The 20,761-nt window shown below is 40.8% G+C and overlaps 2 long non-coding RNA genes across 5 annotated transcripts in view; one reads left to right on the forward strand and one right to left on the reverse strand.

The window, feature by feature from the left end:
• Positions 1–2,193: 2,193 nt before the first annotated feature.
• Positions 2,194–3,064, reverse strand: LOC133662131 (uncharacterized). The gene is made up of 3 exons (XR_009828068.1): positions 2,895–3,064; positions 2,372–2,452; positions 2,194–2,299 (listed from the first exon to the last, which is right to left on the reverse strand). It is a non-coding gene; the product is annotated as an uncharacterized LOC133662131 (long non-coding RNA).
• Positions 2,375–20,761, forward strand: part of LOC133662130 (uncharacterized) — a 68,901-nt gene continuing 50,514 nt past the window's right edge. For all 4 annotated transcript variants that reach the window (XR_009828064.1, XR_009828065.1, XR_009828067.1 and 1 more), the window contains exon 1: positions 2,375–2,834. This is a non-coding gene — a long non-coding RNA (uncharacterized LOC133662130). The remainder of the gene's footprint in view (positions 2,835–20,761) is intronic.

Here is a 20,761-nt window from a genome sequence, read left to right on the forward strand (position 1 = left end):
GATAATAATATATTCCTTCCTTGTTAGACCCCCCCTTTTTTAGACCAGTTGATCTGCCGTTTCTTTTCTTCTCTCCTCTTCTCCCCTGTCCCTTGCGAGGGGGAGTTGCATAGGTCCGGTGGCCATGGATGAAGTGCTGGCTGTCCAGAGTCGGGACCCCGGGTGGACAACTAGCCTGTGCATCGGTTGGGGACATCTCTGCGCTGCTGACCCGTCTCCGCTCGGGATGGTTTCCTGTTGGCCCCGCTGTGGACTGGACTCCCGCTGATGTGTTGGATCCACTGTGGACTGGACTTTCACAATGTTATGTCAGACCCACTCGACATCCGTTGCTTTCGGTCTCCCCTAGAGGGGGGGGGTTACCCACATATGCGGTCCTCTCCAAGGTTTCTCATAGTCATTCACCGACGTCCCACTGGGGTGAGTTTTTCCTTGCCCGTATGTGGGCTCTGTACCGAGGATGTCGTTGTGGCTTGTACAGCCCTTTGAGACACTTGTGATTTAGGGCTATATAAATAAACATTGATTGATTGATTGTTGAAATGGTCATGCAGCTGCGTGGTGACTGAAAACAGCTAAGACAATATAAGTCATACGGGAAAATGCATTTTTAGACAATATGATTTGGTTGAGCGGCTAGGGGACATCAAAAAATGGATTAGCAAAAGACAGATTTAAAATAATTATACAAAAAAAATAATTCCAGCGAGCCGGATATTGGACGTTGGCGGGCCGTAGTTTGGGGACCACTTATCTAGTCGATAGAAAAACGCTAAATAAATGTAATCCATTATTAGTATTTGATCAGTTACTGACGTTCCACGACGTGACTCACATTTCGACATGTTACTATAGCAACAACGCTGCAAACATTACTAGCTGATTTGACAGTGTACTTTTTCCGTTTCCTCCTAGACAAATGACAAGTTTGCAATAGATGTCAGACTCTTAGGAGCCGCGGAAACACTAGCTTCTAACTTGTTTGTAGTGGAGGCACACAAGGCTAACTGCTTAATGGCTACAATGCCATGTTGCCTTACATTTCGTGGGATTCAACAATAATTTAGAAATAAATAATGTCTAATTACCTTTTCCTCCTCTTGCCCCAATGTCCATGAGCTGGAACGTTGCGCTTGATAATGCTGCGGTGCACACTCCCAACGGAACGAGTGCTCCAGGCTGCTTGGCTGTCGGGAGGAGAAAGCACCGCTGTGTGGCCGCTCAGGTGTCGCGGCACGCAGGTGCAACCCACGGCAGCAGCCCGACCCTTGTTGCATTGAAAGTGTTCTTATATTCTCCGCTGAAGCCCCCAAATTATGAAGTAGAGCCACTGCCTCGGTTAAGCTACTTGTCGGCAGTTAGGCAGACATTTTGTTCACAAACAACTTGGCTTTAAAAAAAACTTGTCTAAAAAGGGGCGGGAATTATTGGTGACCGGAACCGGAATGCAACCTCTCTCATACACACTGGTAAGATGCTCTCATACACATAACTGAAATCCTTGCACACATACTACTGAAATGGTTGTCTCTCACACGCACGTGATGTGTGTGTGTGTGTGTGCGTGAGAGAAAAACATTTCAGTAGTGTATGTGAGAGCATTTCATGTATGTGAGAGCATTTCAGTAGTGTATGTGAGAGCATTTCAGTAGTGTATGTGAGAGCATTTCAGTAGTATGTGAGAGCATTTCAGTAGTGTATGTGAGAGCATTTCAGCAGTGTGTATAAGAGTGTTTCAGTAGTGTGTGTGAGAGAAAAACATTTCAGTTGTTTATGTGAGACCATTTCAGTAGCGTGTATAAGAGTGTTTCAGTATTGTGTATAAGAGTGTTTCAGTAGTGTGTGTGAGAGAAAAACATTTCAGTTGTTTATGTGAGAGCATTTCAGTAGTGTATGTAAGAGGTAATTCTGACTAATGTCCCTAACGGCCCCTCAAAATATCTGACTTGGTGGCATTACAACTCCTTTATGTTTATGTTGATATAGTAGACGTACACAATGACATGTACATTATATTTAAAACCAGCCTGCACTTACACAGAGCCCTGGGAACATTATTAAAGAGCGAATGCACGCCTGTGCTGCTGAAACCCAACACTCATAGAATTATAACGTGTTCAGCAACGTGGTGATGTATTACATGTGCAGTGAAGTTGTTGGGATCTAAAAAAAAAAAAAGAATCCAAGTGCAGATCCGTAAAAGTCTCTATTTAATAACCAAAAAAAATCACTGGAGAAAATAAATCAACTGTAACAAAAGTTCAGCTCCAGGAAAAGCGGGTCCAAATCTGTCCTCCACCTGAGGAAATACAAAAAAACAGGATTACAAAAGGTCCAGGGGAATGCTCAGACTAAACTCTACCGCAGGCACCGTCTGAGTGGAGATCCAGGGTTTAAATCTGGTGCTTGATTGGAGACAGGTGGGCTCAGACGACTGGCCACTCACCTGAAACTAATGACAGGGGAGGAGACTTACAGACACAAGAGGGGAGTAGGAAGACAAGAGGAAAAAGGACCGGAGAACCGCCCTAATGACAGAAGTCTACATTATTTACCAAAATTAGCACGCACTAACGAGCCAAGGAAGCCATTTTGCTAGTTCAAGTGCCTATATAAAGCACGCGGACGAGCGTGTGCCGCTGCAAAACTCTCATGGAATTATAAAGCATTTAATCATGGATGTAGTGATATATTACACGTGTAATGAAGTGTATATGGTCTTTAACATCAGTACACGCTACAAGGAGGACGCTACATCCTGTTTTTTTTTTTGTAGTTGCTTGGTCGCTTTTTACGTGCGAGCACGGTCGCGCCGGACACATCTACAAGAACACGTAAGTTGACTTCATGATTTGTCGTTAAATAAGGACAAAAAACATAAGATAAAGTTGCACCTTGCTTGTTACATCTTGCTTGTCAAAGTTGTCCCATCAGCTGGAGGTTCCACAGCGAATCGTATCCAAAACAACTGGCGTGTCATTAGCGCCGGCGGGAGTGTCGCAAAGCCCATTTTGATGTATTTTTGTATTAATGTTGAGTGAAAATAGCAGCATGTTTACGTTCAAATATACAATAAATCCTCTTATAGTGTGTTTAAAGGCAGCGTTGTTGAGCTTGGAAAGGACAGCGCACAACCGTGACATCATCACAAGTCTCAATTTGTGCCGTGTACACGCATACGCTAAGCGGAGAGTTTTGGATCTCTACACTTTGGTCAGTGTTTGCAAAAGTCTGCGTTTTTAAAAACAAAAGTATGCGTCTGCGTGTGGACAAGAGGCTTAAACGCAGAGATAAGTATGTGTTTATTAAGTGTGTTTGTGTGACATGGCCTTTTGTCTTGGACACTTATTATCTGTAGTTAATATGCAACTATAAGTAGCTGAGTGAGAACGTGCTTTTCAATATTATATTTTTGTGAATAAATTCTCAAAGCCTACTTGTTTAATTTTGCCAAAAATGTATATTTTTTCTTCCTTGCGGTTGTTGCAATGAGGACTGTTGTTGGTGGACGGCGTTGGGGGAGTGGCCATGCCAGCAACCTGAGGGTTCCTGGTTCAATCCCCACCTTCTACCAACCTCGTCACGTCTGTTATGTCCTTGAGCAAGACACATAACCTTTGCTCCTGATGGGTCGTGGTTAGGGCCTTGCATGGCAGCTCCCGCCATCAGTGTGTGAATGTGTGTGTGAATGGGTGAATGTGGAATTAGTGTCAAAGCGCTACCAACTCAAGTATTTCATATATATTTCATACATATATATATATATATATATATATATATATATATATATATATATATATATATATATATATATATATATATATATATATATATATATATATATATATATATATATATATATATATGTATATATATATATATATATATATATATATATATATATGTATGAAATACTTGACTTTCAGTGAATTCTAGCTATATATATATATTTATTTTATTTACATAAAAGAAATACTTGAATTATCTATCCATTAGATGGCAGTATTGTCCTGTTTAACTTCTCTGTTCATGACTGAGAAATCATTTCGGCCACTGGCCACCGTGTTCAATGGAAAAGTCTGTTCTACATATTTACAGGCAACATACACCTTCCCCTTCGAACTGTCCTGGATGAACTGAAATTATTGTTTCCATTCGTTTTGGAACTTGCAAGCGTATTTATATTGTGGGAAAGCGGACGTGAGAACAGGCTGTCCCCACTCAGTCTCGGGTCCGCATTGAGCTGGAGGGGGCGTGGCCTCCAGCTCCGGCTGAATACCGGGAGTTTGTCGGGAGAAAATCTCTGCCGGGAGGTTGTCGGGAGAGGCGCTGAATAACGGGATTCTCCCGCTAAAAACGGGAGGGTTGGCAAGTATGAACTAGTAATCAAACGCGTTATTCTTTATATTCAGTAACTCAGTTACCGTTACTACATGATGCGTTACTGCGTTATTTTACGTTATTTTTTATGTAGTATCGGCTAGAAACAGAAGATCTGAGTGTGTTTTAATGCAGCGCTGCGGTGGAAAAAAAGAGGCTGCTTTGTGTGGGTGAGGGCGAGGGGTGCTCCCAGACCGTAGTTGAGGAGCGCTGGGAGACGTTCCTCCAGGGCTTATGTACTTCGGGGCTAACAACCTTCACTTTACCCGGAAGTGGGTCTTTACAGCTGAGGGTGAATGACGAGACCGGCGGTTTGTTGCAACTTTGTGACTTTATTGGACGCAGCCATCCACCAAGCTAGAGCACCTGCAAGCACTCACTGTCGCCGGTCCCTCACTTCTCTCGCCCACTCACTCACTGACGTCACTCACCTCACATGCTGTCATATCTTAAAGGGCCACATGCACACACCCATATATGCTACTCTCATAACAACTAATAATATAATATATAATATAACTAACATCATTGTGAAGCCAGAAGTCGATTGTCTTAACATTCTCACTACTTTTCTTTTGTCGAGCACAAAGAAAAGAACATTTTAGTTAAATGTAAGTTGTGTCTATAGGATCAAAGATCCTATCTACTTAAAGTTAAAGTTAAAGTGCCATTATGTTGCAGCTATTTAAATAGTTTTGTCAATTTGTTCTGGCCTGAAATAAATTGGCCCTTTGAAACCTATCTTTGTCTTTGTGTGTTGTATGTAGAGCACATTGCTTAGCAGAGTTCAGTGATGCAAATGCATGTCAAGTTGATCAACAGATTGTATTATTCTCCAGTGCAATAACAGTACTGAAATGAAGGCTAAAAGGGCATTAATGGGAGCCTTTAAAAAAAAGGGGGGGAAGAAGTAACTAAATAGTTACTTTTCACAGTAACACATTACTTTTTGGTGTTAGTAACTGAGTTACTTTTGAAATAAAGTAACTAGTAACTGTAACTAGTTACTGGTTTTAAGTAACTAACCCAAAACTGCCCATAACCCATTCTACCAACCTTGTCACATCCGTTGTGTCCTTGAGCAAGACACGTCACCCTTGCTCCTGATGGGTCGTGGTTAGGGCCTTACATGGCAGCTCCCGCCATCAGTGTGTGAAGGTGTGTGTGAATGTGGAAATAGTGTCAAAGCGCTTTGAGTACTGTTGCGTCTGACTAGACTTCCCTCCCAGGGAATTGAAGTCATCTGTCAATCCCAAGTTCTTTCAGATGACATATATGCAGAGTAAGAAGGACCATCAAGACAGAATAGGAATACTATCAAGTTTTACTGAAGCTTCAGGAGATCAGCCCACACCAATACATTCATATCGGCTTCTCGAATTGATCTAACACTCAAACGGAAGAGCCAACTTTTTGCACACGAAGAAAGCCCCTACCTGTCCGGAAAGGAACACAGCCTCATTGTTCTACTACAGATAAGACAAAAGGGAGTATTACATCTCCTACAGTGCAAGCCTTCAAGGTAACACACATAGTTTACTTGCGGACATAAGATAAAAAATAGAAAGAGTACAAATGGAAAAACACTAGCTGGTTTAAACATGACTATGAATACAGAAAGAACTCTTAAACATATATGCATTCTCCACAGTTTCAATTGGTATCTCATGTGTTGGAGCCATGATTAATGTCAATCCACCTAGTGCAACAGCTCTATACAGTGTGAACAATTCTTTATAACTGCAGAGCAACAAAAATATTAAATCTGATGCAGGTGTTAGCTTTGGATATAAAAAGTTTACAGGGTGAATCCATCATTTTTTTTTTTTTACTTAAAATTGAGTGAATCCAAATTTTCACTTTGTTTGATCCAAAAATGTAAATGTTACTGACTACCACAATGTATATACACTCACTGTTCAATGGGCGGGACAAAGCTAAACATTTATTTAATGACTGTTCGATTTGGCTGCAGTGGAACAACCCACTATAAGCTCCCCCATTTAAATCAATGAACAAAAAAGAATGATTAATGCATAATAGGCCTGTCTATTACTGTGGCACGAAATATATATAGATTTAGAAAATCACCAAAACAATGGTACAACTTGTTCAACACCCTTTAGCACAATTCCAACCATTACCCAATGTCTTTTGACTGACGTTTTGTGTTTTTAATTGTTCTCCTTTTTTTTTCCATTAGGGGGCCAGCAAACCATTGAGACTACTGTAAGTTAATAATAAATCAAAAAGAAAATACAAAAAGTTACAAACCCAATATATACATGTACATTCATTGATTAATTATATTATGTATTTTTTTTCAAATTGTTTATTTCTGTACATTAAAATATTTTATTAATTACTTAGAATTAGATTTGCTTGTACTAAAGACCATTGAATTAAAATACAAATTGATTATTTACATCATGTTAGTTAAAATATTCCCGTATCTGCTTAAAGTAGATTTTTAAAAGGATGTACTGCAAAGACCCCATTCAAGAAAAAAAAACAATAATCGCAGGATTTCATGAGTAGAACAAGAACATTATTTTTTATAGCCATGTATGGTGGTGTCATACATCTCAGAATGCAAGCACTGCTAGGACACCTGCAGTGGTCAGTAGAGCTGGAAGGGAGGAGGGCAGGAAGTCAAATGGAAGACCAGATAATTAACTCCTAAAGGTGTGTTTATTGAACTCACCTCTTGTCAGTGAATGCTGGAGGCTAGGGGTGTGGCCACTACTGGTGGTGTTAGATAAGACAAGGATATTGATGACCGTGTTGTTGGGGTTTGCCAAGTTCACAATGCTGGTCATCAACCTTGAAGTGGGTGTGCCCAAGGCACCAGAAACTGCAGGTTTGGGTTAAACCGAACATCAGCATTCCCATTTGGTTAATTATCTTGTGGATCACTTGATATGTCTACTCCTGTGTTCTCTTACCGGGGTCGAAGGATCCGTTGGAGACGGACAGCGAGAAAGAAGGTACTCCGGTGCTTTGACGCTTCATGGGTGCACCCCCCGATGGCATATCAGAAGAATAGACCGTGAACGTACACTGGATCTTTCCCTCTGAGACGTTTCCCCTCACAGAGTCCACTGGAAGCTGCAGGCATGTACCAGAGGAAGTACTCCTTAATTTCTGACTCTTTAGATGCAGAGTCACACGCACTCGCTCACAACATGTAAGGTCGGTCAACTCACCAATGTTCGAGTCAGCTTGTCATCAGCGTGAAACACTCCAAAAAACTGCACCTGACTGTTGTTTTTCGCACAAATGTAAGTGGTGTTCTCTCCCTGGAGTGGAAATGTACAAAAAGAGTCAATGTTGAAATACATTCAAAATCATTCAAAAAAATGTGACCCACCACGCTTCCCTCAGAGGACAGCGTGCCTGCCACATAGCCATCTGACTCCCCTGAGAGCGAAAACTCATAGCGTTCTCCATCGATCAGTTCTGCTGAAATGAAAAAACACGATTCCTGCTCTGATGGGTTGCAATCAGGAGGCTGAGCAGCACACAGCTGCTGCCTACCACAGCCTTCGTCAGTGATGACTTCCTGACAAGACATGACGAAGATTTAATATGATGGACCATGACAACATTTCTTCATCATTCAAATAATATATCTTGCTTTGCATTCACACACCTCCAAGATTTTTACATTTTCATCATGGCCACCATCTTGGCTGGGCTGTTCACCACCATCATCTTCATCGCCACTATCTTCAAAGGGCTGGTCGTCGTTGCCGGTGGTGTTCATAAACATCCAGGCCATCATCAAAACCAAGAGCCATTTTTTGAACATTTCTGCAGCCAAGATAACACAAATGTAGTTATGAACAGTGGTGTGCCGTCAGGGCCAGCAAGGCCTTCTCTGCTGGCCTAATGTAACCAAAAATCATGATCATAATTAGAGATACAAATATTTTTTTATTTACTTTCCCTAAATATTTAAAATGATTCATATTCTTTTCATGTCATATTATAAGTTAAGTTAAAGTGCCAATGATTGTCACACACACACTAGATGTGGCAAAATTATTCTCTGCATTTGACCCATCACCCTTGATCACCTTCTGGGAGGTGAGGGGAGCAGTGGGCAGCAGCGGTGGCCGCGCCCGGGAATCATTTTGGTGATTTAACCCCCAATTCTAACCCTTGATGCTGAGTGCCAAGCAGGGAGGTAATGGGTCCCATTGTTATAGTCTTTGGTATGACTAGGCCGGGGTTTGAACTCACAACTTACCGATCTCAGGGCGGACACTCTAACCACTAGGCCACTGAGTAGGCTATGCACGTTCCAGTGCTGTTGATTTTAGTTTTAGATTGTATCCAATCAGAATTCAGCTGTCTTATGTTGCCATGCTGTGAGAAATCTGCCAGGCGCCATTAGAATCAGCAATGCGGGCGTCAGTAAGGCCTTCTAGATGGCCTCACGTTGAACATGACACTTATGCGTCCTGTGATTGGAAACTCAATGGGACCGTTAGCGGATGAATTTGAGAACACATAGAGTTTATAAACAGTTGCGATAGCCAATCAGATCACAAGTTGTTGACAGTAGATGTTCTGTTACAACTAAAAGTTGTGAACTCTTGTTGTTAAAGTGTGTCATGCTTGTCATTTAATTTAAAGTTGTTACATGTGTATTTGTCGCCATCATGTGGTCAGGGCAGTTAATATATATTTGAGAAGTGTGTACTTTGAATCAAACTTTATTGACCGGAAGCAGATACATTTACGGTATATGGTTTAATTGCTGATGCGTTGTAATTTATTTTTAAATGCGCCAGAAAATAACCCTTTTGTATACTGTTAGTGTGATTCAATGCACAGTAGGGTGTAAATGTGTCCCTGTATAGTATTTCTCAAAACAATGGTCATGTGGTGACCTCATTTATGGTATTTTGAGAGGTAATTATTGAAGTTGGAGATCACTGAAGGCCTAGGTGGGAAACGCACGGCCCGCCACTGGTTATGAATATAGTGGAACATGTCAAATGTTAATCAACCTTTGACATATTTCGTAGAGAGTAGAATCCCATTACTTGGTTATTTTTATTTATTTAACAATTATCTACAAACATTTTACAATGTTCTTTTGCCTGTGATCGAAAAACATATGACAGCATTAAACAGTTAAATTCAAAAATGTTTAAACATTTGTCTATCTCAACATTGTATCTTGCATATCACTCATTACCTGCAAAAACATATGTCTAATAGGGTTAAGGTCAACATATCACAAATTGGTGAAAATATACAGTACAGGCCAAAAGTTTGGACACACCTTCTCATTTCAATGCGTTTTCTTTATTTTCAAGATTGTCACTGAAGGCATCAAAACTAGGGATGTCCGATAATGGCTTTTTGCCGATATCCGATATTCCGATATTGTCCAATTCTTTATTTACCGATACCGAAATCAACCGATACCGATATATACAGTCGTGGAATTAACACACTATTATGCCTAATTTGGACAACCAGGTATGGTGAAGATAAGGTCCTTTTTTAAAAATAAAAAAAAATAAAAAATAAGATAAATAAATTAAAAACATTTTCTTGAATAAAAAAGAAAGTAGAACAATATAAAAACAGTTACATAGAAACTAGTAATTAATGAAAATGAGTAAAATTAACTGTTAAAGGTCAGTATTATTAGTGGACCAGCAGCACGCACAATCATGTGTGCTTACGGACTGTATCCCTTGCAGACTGTATTGATATATATTGATATATAATGTAGGAATCAGAATATTAATAACAGAAAGAAACAACCCTTTTGTGTGAATGAGTGTGAATGGGGGAGGGAGTTTTTTTGGGTTGGTGCACTAATTGTAAGTGTATCTTGTGTTTTTTTGTTGATTTAATAAAAATAAAAAACGATAAAAAACGATACCAATAATTAAAAAAACGATACCGATAATTTCCGATATTACATTTTAAAGCATTTATCTGCCGATATTATCGGACATCTCTAATCAAAAATTTGACACCCGTGAAGTGAAAACCATTTCAGGTGACTACCTCTTGAAGCTCATCGATAGAATGCCAAAAGTGTGCGAAAAAGTAATCAGAGCAAAGGGTGGCTATTTTGAAGAAACTAGAATATAAAACATGTTCTCAGTTTTTTCACCTTTTTTTTGTTAAGTACATAACTCCACATGTGTTCATAGTTTTGATGCCTTCAGTGACAATAGTAAATAGTCATGAAAATGAAGAAAACCCATAGAAATGAGGTGTGTCCAAACTTTTGGCCTGTACTGTATATTCATATATTTAGTCATAATAATGTCATGGTTATTAAAAACAGAAATTGACACATGAAGCGTTTCTCTTAAAACAAGAAATTAACTTTCACTATGTTAACATCTTCTACCAGAATGTAATAAAAGTTCAAATTACAGTAAAAGTACCGTATTTTTCGGAGTATAAGTTATTTGATATTTTACGGTAATGTGTTAATAATTTCACACATAAGTCGCTCCTGAGTATAAGTCGCACCCCCGGCCAAACTATGAAAAGAACTGCGACTTATAGTCCGAAAAATACGTTATATAAAGTATAAGTGGAAATATACTTTATCTTACCTGTAAGTCTGTGTTGTGTTGACTTGTATCAAGAAAAGAACAAATATGCAACAGCAAATAGATTTGTCAGGTGTGCTTCTAAGTGCAACAGATGAAAAAAGGTGGCACCTGTTCTCCTTCCATCCGTATTTAAATGGGAACGGCATTGAGGCGGGGAGTTTTTTTTATGCCCTGTATATAATTGTCATTGCACACACTCTCACGCCATTTTCTTTTTTGAGGGCACTTTAATTAAATTTCCAAATGTTTTACTTTTAAATATTATTCATTATAAAGTACACCGCAAGTAAGTAACATTTCTCAACATATTAGAACACATTGCCTTTCAATTGTTCTGAAAATGTGTCTTTTCAAAAGTGCTCAATAGTGGAAGAGCGGTGTGAGGACCAATGTAGAACAGAACTGGTTTAAAATGTTCTTAATAGTAACAAATAGGCTTTATTTTCTTACATATTCCCAAAACACCTAAGTATGTAATCAAAAGGATGTGCAAGGATGTTCAGAGAAAATAAAGGGACAGTTTATAATTGTAAAAAGATTAATTTTTTAGATGAAACTGGTCTTATTAGTCATAACACAAACAAAAAAAAGTCCCAAATGTATTCACACAAAAGAAACAGATGTTTAGGAGTTAGCACCAACTGGTTACACAACTCTGGAAAATGTACCTGCCCACATTAAAAGGTAGTTGCCCATCATGCTGGAAAAAACACATCACAGAGCAAAATGTCGAAATCCAGGGCGCAGTAATGGTTTCAACATTAGGACACACGCACACATTGCACTTTCACATATACTCATTTCCCCAGACAGTGCCTGTTGTCCGCTGGTTGATTTGCCAAATCACTGGACAACTGTGCAATTATAGAGTGACTTTCTGGTGCAGTCACAGAGACAGCATGCCGATGACTATTTTTGTTTGCTTAGAATTTTTCTAAAGCTATTTTCATAATTCTAAATCCGGAAGTGACAAAAGTGGGCTCTGATTTCACAGAAAATAGTGGGTTTGTCCTGGCTAATTGCCCTGCAAATAAACACAAAACCCCCTTCTGTACGGCATGATAATGAAGCCACGCAAAGTTCTTGTACCACATTTCCTGAAATCCAAAAAGTTTTATTTGACAGAACTTGAGTGTCCATTTATTTTAGGTGTGGCAAAAGTCACAATGTTACACAATGCCACTGCACTGCGCTCACTACAAGCAAGAAACACCCTTTTCCACTTTTTGTGGACTCTTGTAAAATATCCACTGTTATACAGTAAGGCTGTGAATCTTTGGGCACAACACGATTCGTTTCGATTTGATTCGAATTTGGGGGGTATTGATTCGATTCAGAATCAATTCTCGATTCAAAAGGATTCTCGATTCACAAGCAATACTTTTTTTACTGACATTGGGTGCCAGTTCTATGATTAACTACATTCCTGCATAAAATAGATAAACAGCTCTGATAATTATCAATAGTACTTAAAACGTTTTGTTTGTTAAAATGCTTCCCAAACATTTAATGAAGTAAAATACAAATAAGGCAACAAGAGAAGTATCCAACATGTATCTTTTCTAAAGTAAATCTGTAGAGCAGATATTGGCATCTCAATCAACAATATGATTTGTCTGAATGCCTGGACAGGACAAGAAAAAAAAGAAAAATAATTGATTTTTGATATTTTTAATCGATTACGAATCGTTACAAATAAGAATCGCGATTAATTTGAAAATCGACACTCCCTGCCTCAAGCAAGTGATCTGGGGCATGACTAGGTTTTAAGGACATAAGGTGCTTAGTTAGCCCCCAGGAGATTTACAGGATGCGATTGTGCAAATAATTTTTGCACTTGCAAAATGTTTCCGCTCACAACTATTTGGCACTGTATTAGAATTGCACAGCACACAATGTTTAAAACTGTAACTGGAAGAAAAGTAGAGTCATCATTGATAAGCATGAGATGGCCCAAACACATGGGGACATTGTTGTTGCGTTAAAAAGCTACCAGGCAATTGAGTTAGCTATTACAATCAAATGACCGCAATCATTTCCATGAGATTATTTTCTAATAGAATTGATTTGGCACATTTACATTGAAAATAAAAAAATATTTGTCATGTGCTATGTCTATGTCTCACGATCCACTCTTCCCTCACTCGTGAACAAGACTCCGAGGTACTTGAACTCCTCCACTTGGGGCAGGGTCTCCTCCCCAACCCGGAGATGGCACTCCACCCTTTTCCGGGCGAGAACCATGGACTCAGACTTGGAGGTGCTGACTCTCATCCCAGTCGCTTCACACTCAGCTGCGAACCGATCCAGTGAGAGCTGAAGATCCTGGCCAGATGAAGCCATCAGGACCACATCATCTGCAAAAAGCAGAGACCTATTCCTGCAGCCACCAAACCGGATCCCCTCAACGCCTTGACTGCACCTAGAAATTCTGTCCATAAAAGTTATGAACAGAATCGGTGACAAAGGGCAGCCTTGGCGGAGTCCAACCCTCACTGGAAACGTGTCCGACTTACTGCCGGCAATGCGGACCAAACTCTGGCACTGATCATACAGGGAGCGGACCGCCACAATCAGACGGTCCGATACCCCATACTCTGAGCACTCCCCACAGGACTTCCCGAGGGACACGGTCGAATGCCTTCTCCAAGTCCACAAAACACATGTAGTGTGGTTCTCGCCCGGAAAAGGGTGGAGTGCCATCTCCGGGTTGGGGAGGAGACCCTACCCCAAGTGGAGGAGTTCAAGTACCTCGGAGTCTTGTTCACAAGTGAGGGAAGAGTGGATCGTGAGATCGACAGGCGGATCGGTGCGGCGTCTTCAGTAATGCGGACGCTGTGTCGATCCGTTGTGGTGAAGAAGGAGCTGAGCCGGAAGGCAAAGCTCTCAATTTACCGGTCGATCTACGTTCCCATCCTCACCTATGGTCATGAGCTTTGGGTTATGACCGAAAGGACAAGATCACGGGTACAAGCGGCCGAAATGAGTTTCCTCAGGGTGGCGGGGCTCTCCCTTAGAGATAGGGTGAGAAGCTCTGCCATCCGGGGGGAGCTCAAAGTAAAGCCGCTGCTCCTCCACATCGAGAGGAGCCAGATGAGGTGGTTCGGGCATCTGGTCAGGATGCCACCCGAACGCCTCCCTAGGGAGGTGTTTAGGGCACGTCCGACCGGTAGGAGGCCACGGGGAAGACCCAGGACACGTTGGGAAGACTATGTCTCCCGGCTGGCCTGGGAACGCCTCGGGATCCCCCGGGAGGAGCTGGACGAAGTGGCTGGGGAGAGGGAAGTCTGGGTTTCCCTGCTTAGGCTGCTGCCCCCGCGACCCGACCTCGGATAAGCGGAAGAAGATGGATGGAGGGTTGGATGGATGTGCTATGTACTAATGTCTTTGTGCCTCAATTTGTACCTCTTTCAGAGATTACATTTAGTTCACCTTAAAACATTCACATGTTGCACAATGAGATGGAAGCATGAGATAAGGCGTATATTAATTTCTGCCTGTAAAATCTATCTTCTTATTAGTATTTCTGTAATCTAGTAACATTTAATGATAAATATCCATAAATTAACATTCGTAATACTGTAAATGACAGTACAATAAGCACATATCTGATTGGGGAGTCATGGTGTAACGACCTGGTGTTTACAGTTTGTGTGGTATTGGAGTTGTCCGACTTTTTGTGTAGCCGTAAATGCATCAGTGGTTAAATTCCTTTTTTTTTTTTGTCCTGCCCTGCCACTCAGGCAAATCACATTGTAAATGTAGATGCCCCTGAATGACAAAAGAAAGCAGATAAATGGAGAGGAAGAAAGAAGCAAACTATATTAACCTTGTAGATTGTTATAGTAAAAATAGTTTAAGCTTTATCAGTGTGCCGTGTTACCCAGTTTCCCCTGGGGGAACAACATTAATATATGTTTGATTAAATGTGATTATATGCATGAGTGTATGCATGCATATGTGCTTGTATGTGTACAGTATGTGTATATGTATGTTTGTACAGTGAATCTGCGTGTGGATATATGTACCATGGTGTGTATGTTTGTGCGAGCGTATGTATGCACGTAGGTACAGTGTCTGTGTGCGGTATGTATGTATGTACGAAAGAATGCAAGTATGTATGTTGATTAGTGGTGTAAAAATTATTCGGTATAAACCGATAACCGAATTTACCTTTAGAGATATGAATATGTCGTTTTGCGAGCCTCTGGATCAATCTATATGTAGTATGGATCAGTCGATGCTCAGTTGGAAAGTCTTGAATCGGTTGATTGTAGATCTGACAAAAAAATTAGGTCACTCTAATCTTGCGAGACTTCTGTGATTACACAATACGAGATTACCACGCAATTTAAACTAATCAGAATAAAAACAAGGCTTTTTTTGCGTCTTTATTTTTCACACACACCTCAGCGCAGTGTTGTCAACTTGGCGACTTTTTCTCAAAATCTAGAGTCTTTCTAACTCCTTTTAATGACTTTCTTTGTCAAAAGCGACTAGCGACAAATGCAGCATTTTGGGGGGGATTTTTGGAGGCATGAAAGCGCGTAACACTCTAATGTCCTCAACATACAAGCGGTGCTGCTGTGAGCCTTTCCTCACAGGCGGTCCTGTCTACTGAATGTCTGCTCTTAGACAGCTTGTACTGAAAACACATTTCTTTGTACTTTTAAATGCAATGACAAAAAAGTTCCATTCCATTCTCATCAGGGTAGAGAGAGAAGGGACCCACACCCACAGTGTGCAAAGCTGCCACTGTTTCTGCTTTGGTTGAGATGTAAATGTAAGCGTTTCATCACAGTCATGCTTCAAATAGAAACAAACCTATCGTTAATGTCAATGAGCCAGTCAATTGGTTCGTTCGTGAATATCTTAACATTTCAGTCTTTCGATCAAATTTGATACTCTAACATTTGACAATGTAGAAAAAAATAACTAAACTAAGAATCAACAAAATAAATATGATTTACAATCATAATTAGCTTCTTTTTTTTTAACTCGCAAGTATTGTTAGTGAATCATATCGTATTCCATGTATTGAAATTCATAGCGGATCGCCATTTAAGGTAGAGATGCACACCACTTATGTATGTGTGTATGTGTGTATGTGCGTATGTATGTGTGTTTGTATGTACCATATATTTGTCTCCCAGTATGTGCGTGAACCATTCAATGTGATGTTCGCCACCGAACATCACATTGAATGGACAAACCCTGGAGGAAGTAAAGGACTTTAAGTACCTCGGGTCCTTTGTGAGTGAAGATGGCAGCTCCACAAAAGAGATCAGAGCAAGAATCGGCATAGCAACATCAGCCATGACAAGACTGACCAGTATCTGGAAAAGCAATACCATCAGCTTCCAGTTAAAGGTCAGACTCTACAAGTCACTTGTTCTTTCCACCCTACTCTATGGTTGTGAGAGCTGGACGCTCACAGCGGGTTATGAGCGCAGGATACAGTCCTTTGAAAGCAAGTGTTACAGAAGAATGCTACATATATCATACAGTGAACACCGGACAAATGATTATGTTAGACATTTAGGTACCACCCATGCTGGCGAACAGGAACCTCTACTCTCAACAATTAAACGTCGCAAGCTGACCTGGTTTGGTCATGTCACAAGGCACACCTCCCTGTCAAAGACCATCCTGCAGGGAACAGTAGAGGGGAAACGGAGACGAGGCAGGCAGAGAAAGGCCTGGATGGACAACATCAAAGAATGGACTGGCTGCAGCTTCCAAACCCTGCTACGAACAGCAGAAGATCGTGAGCGCTGGAGATCCCTGACTGCCCAAGCATCCACCATGACACCCGTACGGCCTCCTAGGCCATGGGATGAGTGAGTGAGTGAGTGAATGTGCGTGAACCAAAGTACGACCCCAGCCACCCAGAGAGCCCAACCCAAAACAGCAGGTGCGCTACCCAGGGAACAATGGACCACTGGCCCCACACAGGCAGGCCGGCCAGGGACAGGACCCCCAGAACCGGGCCACAGGTGCCACCTGGCAGGCCGTAGACAGATGCGCCCGACAAAGTACAAAACATGGGAGAAGCAGGAGACAGCCAGCCCCCAAGCTAGCCAGAGACCACACCCCATGCGGGCAGAAAGACGAGATACCTCTGCCCGCAGCAAGACGGGAAGACTGCCCTGCCCCAAAAGCAACTGTGCCCCCACATGCCCAAACCCAGCTTCAGTTCAGTCACAGCTTAGCTGAAAGGGGGCATCAAGGTGGTTAAACAGGACTATAAAGACAAAATAGAACAATATTTCACAGACAATGATCCAAAGCGAGCCTGGCATGGAATCATACACATCACAAAGTACAAGAGCAGCACTTCCACTCTACCAAATACGGATGCCCCTCTAACTGAGGAGTTGAACTGCTTTTTTGCCAGATTTGAGGTTCAGAGACCATCCAGGGATGAGTTTCCCCACTCCCTGATAGTCAACCATTTACAGTTCAGAAGTGTCGTGTTACGTGTGTGCTCAGGTCAGTGGCCCGAAAAAAGACTGCTGGACCAGATAGTACCAGGCAAAGTACTCAAAGCATGTGCCGAGAAGCTCTGCACTGTCTTCGCCAACATGTTTAACCTGTCCCTCACCACAGCCATCATCCCCTCCTGTCTGAAGACCTCCACCATCATTCCAGTCCCAAGAAAGCCCTCCCCCAGCACTTTAAATGACTATAGACCTGTGGCACGGACTCCTATTACAAACGTTTGTATATAAAATGCTTTGAGAGGATGGTATTAAACCACATCAAAGCCAGCCTTCCACCAACATTAGACCTGTTGCAGTTTGCATATAGGTTCAACAAGTCAACGGAGGATGCCATCAACATCGCTCGTCACACAGCACTGAACCACCGAGCACAGCAGGACATATGTCAGGATGCTGTTTGTGGATTACAGCTCTGCGTTTCAAGCCATCATCCCCGATATTCTCATCAGGAAGCTGTGTGATCTTGGCCTCTCTCCTCAAATGTGCTTATGGATCATACATTTTCTCACCAACCGACCCCAGTCAGTGAAGCTTGGCCTCCACATGTCCTCCAGTCTCCCCCTCAGCACTGGCTCCCCTCAAGGTGTGCTGACTCCTCTACTCTACTTTTTGTACACCTATGACTGTCCCTCTTCCCACCCCAGAAACACCATTATATAGTTTGTGGATGACACCACCCTAGTGGGTTGCATTTCAGAGGGAGATGAGTCAGCGTACAGAGCAGAGGTCCACAGGCTGTTGGATTGGAGTAATGAAAGCAACCTGACACTCTACACCAATAAAACCAAAGAACTCATCATAGACTTCAGGAAGCGTGGAGCTGACCCCCTGCCTTTGTCCATCAATGAGATCTGTGTAGAGGGGGTAAACAACTTCAAATTCCTGGGAACCCTTATTCTCAATGAATGTATGACAAAGAATATTGCTCTCCAAAATAATCTCCGTCTTTTTGAAGAAATAATGTCAAAGGAACATCTGCAACTCGTAAACTGGAAAAAACAAACAATATGTTTACTTGACCCACTTCCTTGGAAACTTATCAAGAAGCTGTTTGTAATATTAGGACCATCAGTGGTAAATATTAATAACTTATCACTTTCCTCTGATACTGTTCCCTAGCATTCAAAACAGCGGTTATTCATCCTCTGCTCAAAAGACCTAACCTCGATACTGACCTCTTGGTAAACTACCGGTCCCATCTTCACTTTATCTTGGAAATCCTCGAAAAAATTGCACAGCAGCAAAATGAACACTTAGCGTCTAACAATCTCTGTGAACCCTTTCAGTCTGGTTTCAGGGCAAATCACTCCACTGAGAAAGCCCTCGTAAAAGTGACTAATGATCAGAGGTGTGGACTCGAGTCACATGACTTGGACTCGAGTCAGACTCGAGTCATGAATTTGATGACTTTGGACTCGACTTGACAAAATGTAAAGAGACTTGCAACTCGACTTAGACTTTAACATCAATGACTTGTGACTTCACTTGGACTTGAGCCTTTTGACTTGACATGACTTGCTACTTTCCCCAAAACCCAAAGATTAAAAAGTTATTTGGGAGCGCGCCGCTCCGTATTTTTCATTTTCTTCGTCTGTGTCTATCAGCGTGTTGTTCCTGTCAGCTGGCGTGCTCTCAGTACAACAGCCAATCAAATTAGATTGGCTGTTGTTTGACAACAAGAGTTGTCAAACAATGCGGCAGTGAGAAACAATTATGCCAAAGTTAATTTCGTTCGGGTATTAAAACTACGACTTGGTCAACAAAAAACAAATTGCCGTATGCAAATCACGCAGTTCGAATATTACAGACGGAGACGCAACAACTTCCAACTTCGTTCGACATTTGAAGTTGCACAAAGGGTAAGTTTTGAATGTAAGATAACGTTTATTGGCTAAGTAACGTAACTTTTATTTGCTGTGTAGTTAAATCAGTGAGGCTGTAAACTCACTGCTAACGTTATAACCTTAGACATCTTATAAGGGTACGCAGCATCGAGCGCTACTGCCTACAGGCGCAGGCGAGACGCGGGGCCCCCATCTTGGAGTGGTGATCCGCTCCACTCAGCGCAATTCATTTGGCAGGAGCAATGAACTGTCAGCGCATTTAATTCATCTTACCTCACTGAATACCACTGATTTTCACGCGCTTTTTTGTCATACGTGTAGCTATGATGAAGGAAAAATGTTTGGGCGTGTTTTATTATTCATAGTTTGCTTAACAGTAATATAATATTCTTATACGCTATAAGTGACCAGACGTCCGAGATCAAAACTGGGAATATAATCCCAGAGAAAGGGGAAAAAAACTATTTTTTCTATTACAGCTATTTTTAAATTGAAGAAACAATATGATTAGGTTATGTATACATGCGTATATCCTACATAAACAATGTATGAATACATTATATACATATATATATATATATATATTTATATATATATATATATATATTTATATATATATATATATATATATATATATATATATATATATATATATATATATATATATATATATATATATATATATATATATATATATATATATATATATATATATATATATATATATCTTATAGACTGTATCTCTGTTGCTGCAGCAGCAGAGAGTCTGTCTTGGCACTTTGTATTGATATTTTGTATTACATTCTTCCCTTAAATGATCATGTTTACAGTCATTGTTTTATATGTATTTTTTATGTATGTCGCTTTGGATAAAAGCGTCTGCCAAATACTTCAACATAAACATATATAAACACCTGAAAGTCTTTATCAGCTAAAACCACCAATCTGTTTCACAGGATTCAGAATAAAACCAAATTCTGTCTTACCCAACAATGTTAGTATTTGAATATTGTTTCTTGAAGACTTATTCCTGGTTACAATTATACTGTTAAGAAAGTATTGTCTTATATTTTGCCTAAAATGAGAATGCATCATAATCAGTGGCGGCTGGTGAATTTTGTTTTAGGTGGGGCTGAAAGTTTGTAAACCAAACCCCTGTAGGGCAGTCATCCTCCCCCAGAAGATTTCTTTGTGATTTTCACATACAAATATTGAAGATCTTTGCTCCTTCTCAACTCTGTGGTAATATTATTTTCATAAAATACAACCAATAGTACATTAATGTTAAATCTTACTTGTGAAAAGTAATCCCCCGATTCCTATTTTCAACAGTCCGCTCATTTGAGTAGGAAAACGCTGAACACCATCTTTATTTTCTACCTGTCAACTGTCACTACTTCAAGATGGCGGCCAAATTGCTCGCGTCACAGCAACC

Source organism: Entelurus aequoreus, linkage group LG12, assembly GCF_033978785.1.
Source record: "Entelurus aequoreus isolate RoL-2023_Sb linkage group LG12, RoL_Eaeq_v1.1, whole genome shotgun sequence".
NCBI lineage: Eukaryota > Metazoa > Chordata > Actinopteri > Syngnathiformes > Syngnathidae > Entelurus > Entelurus aequoreus.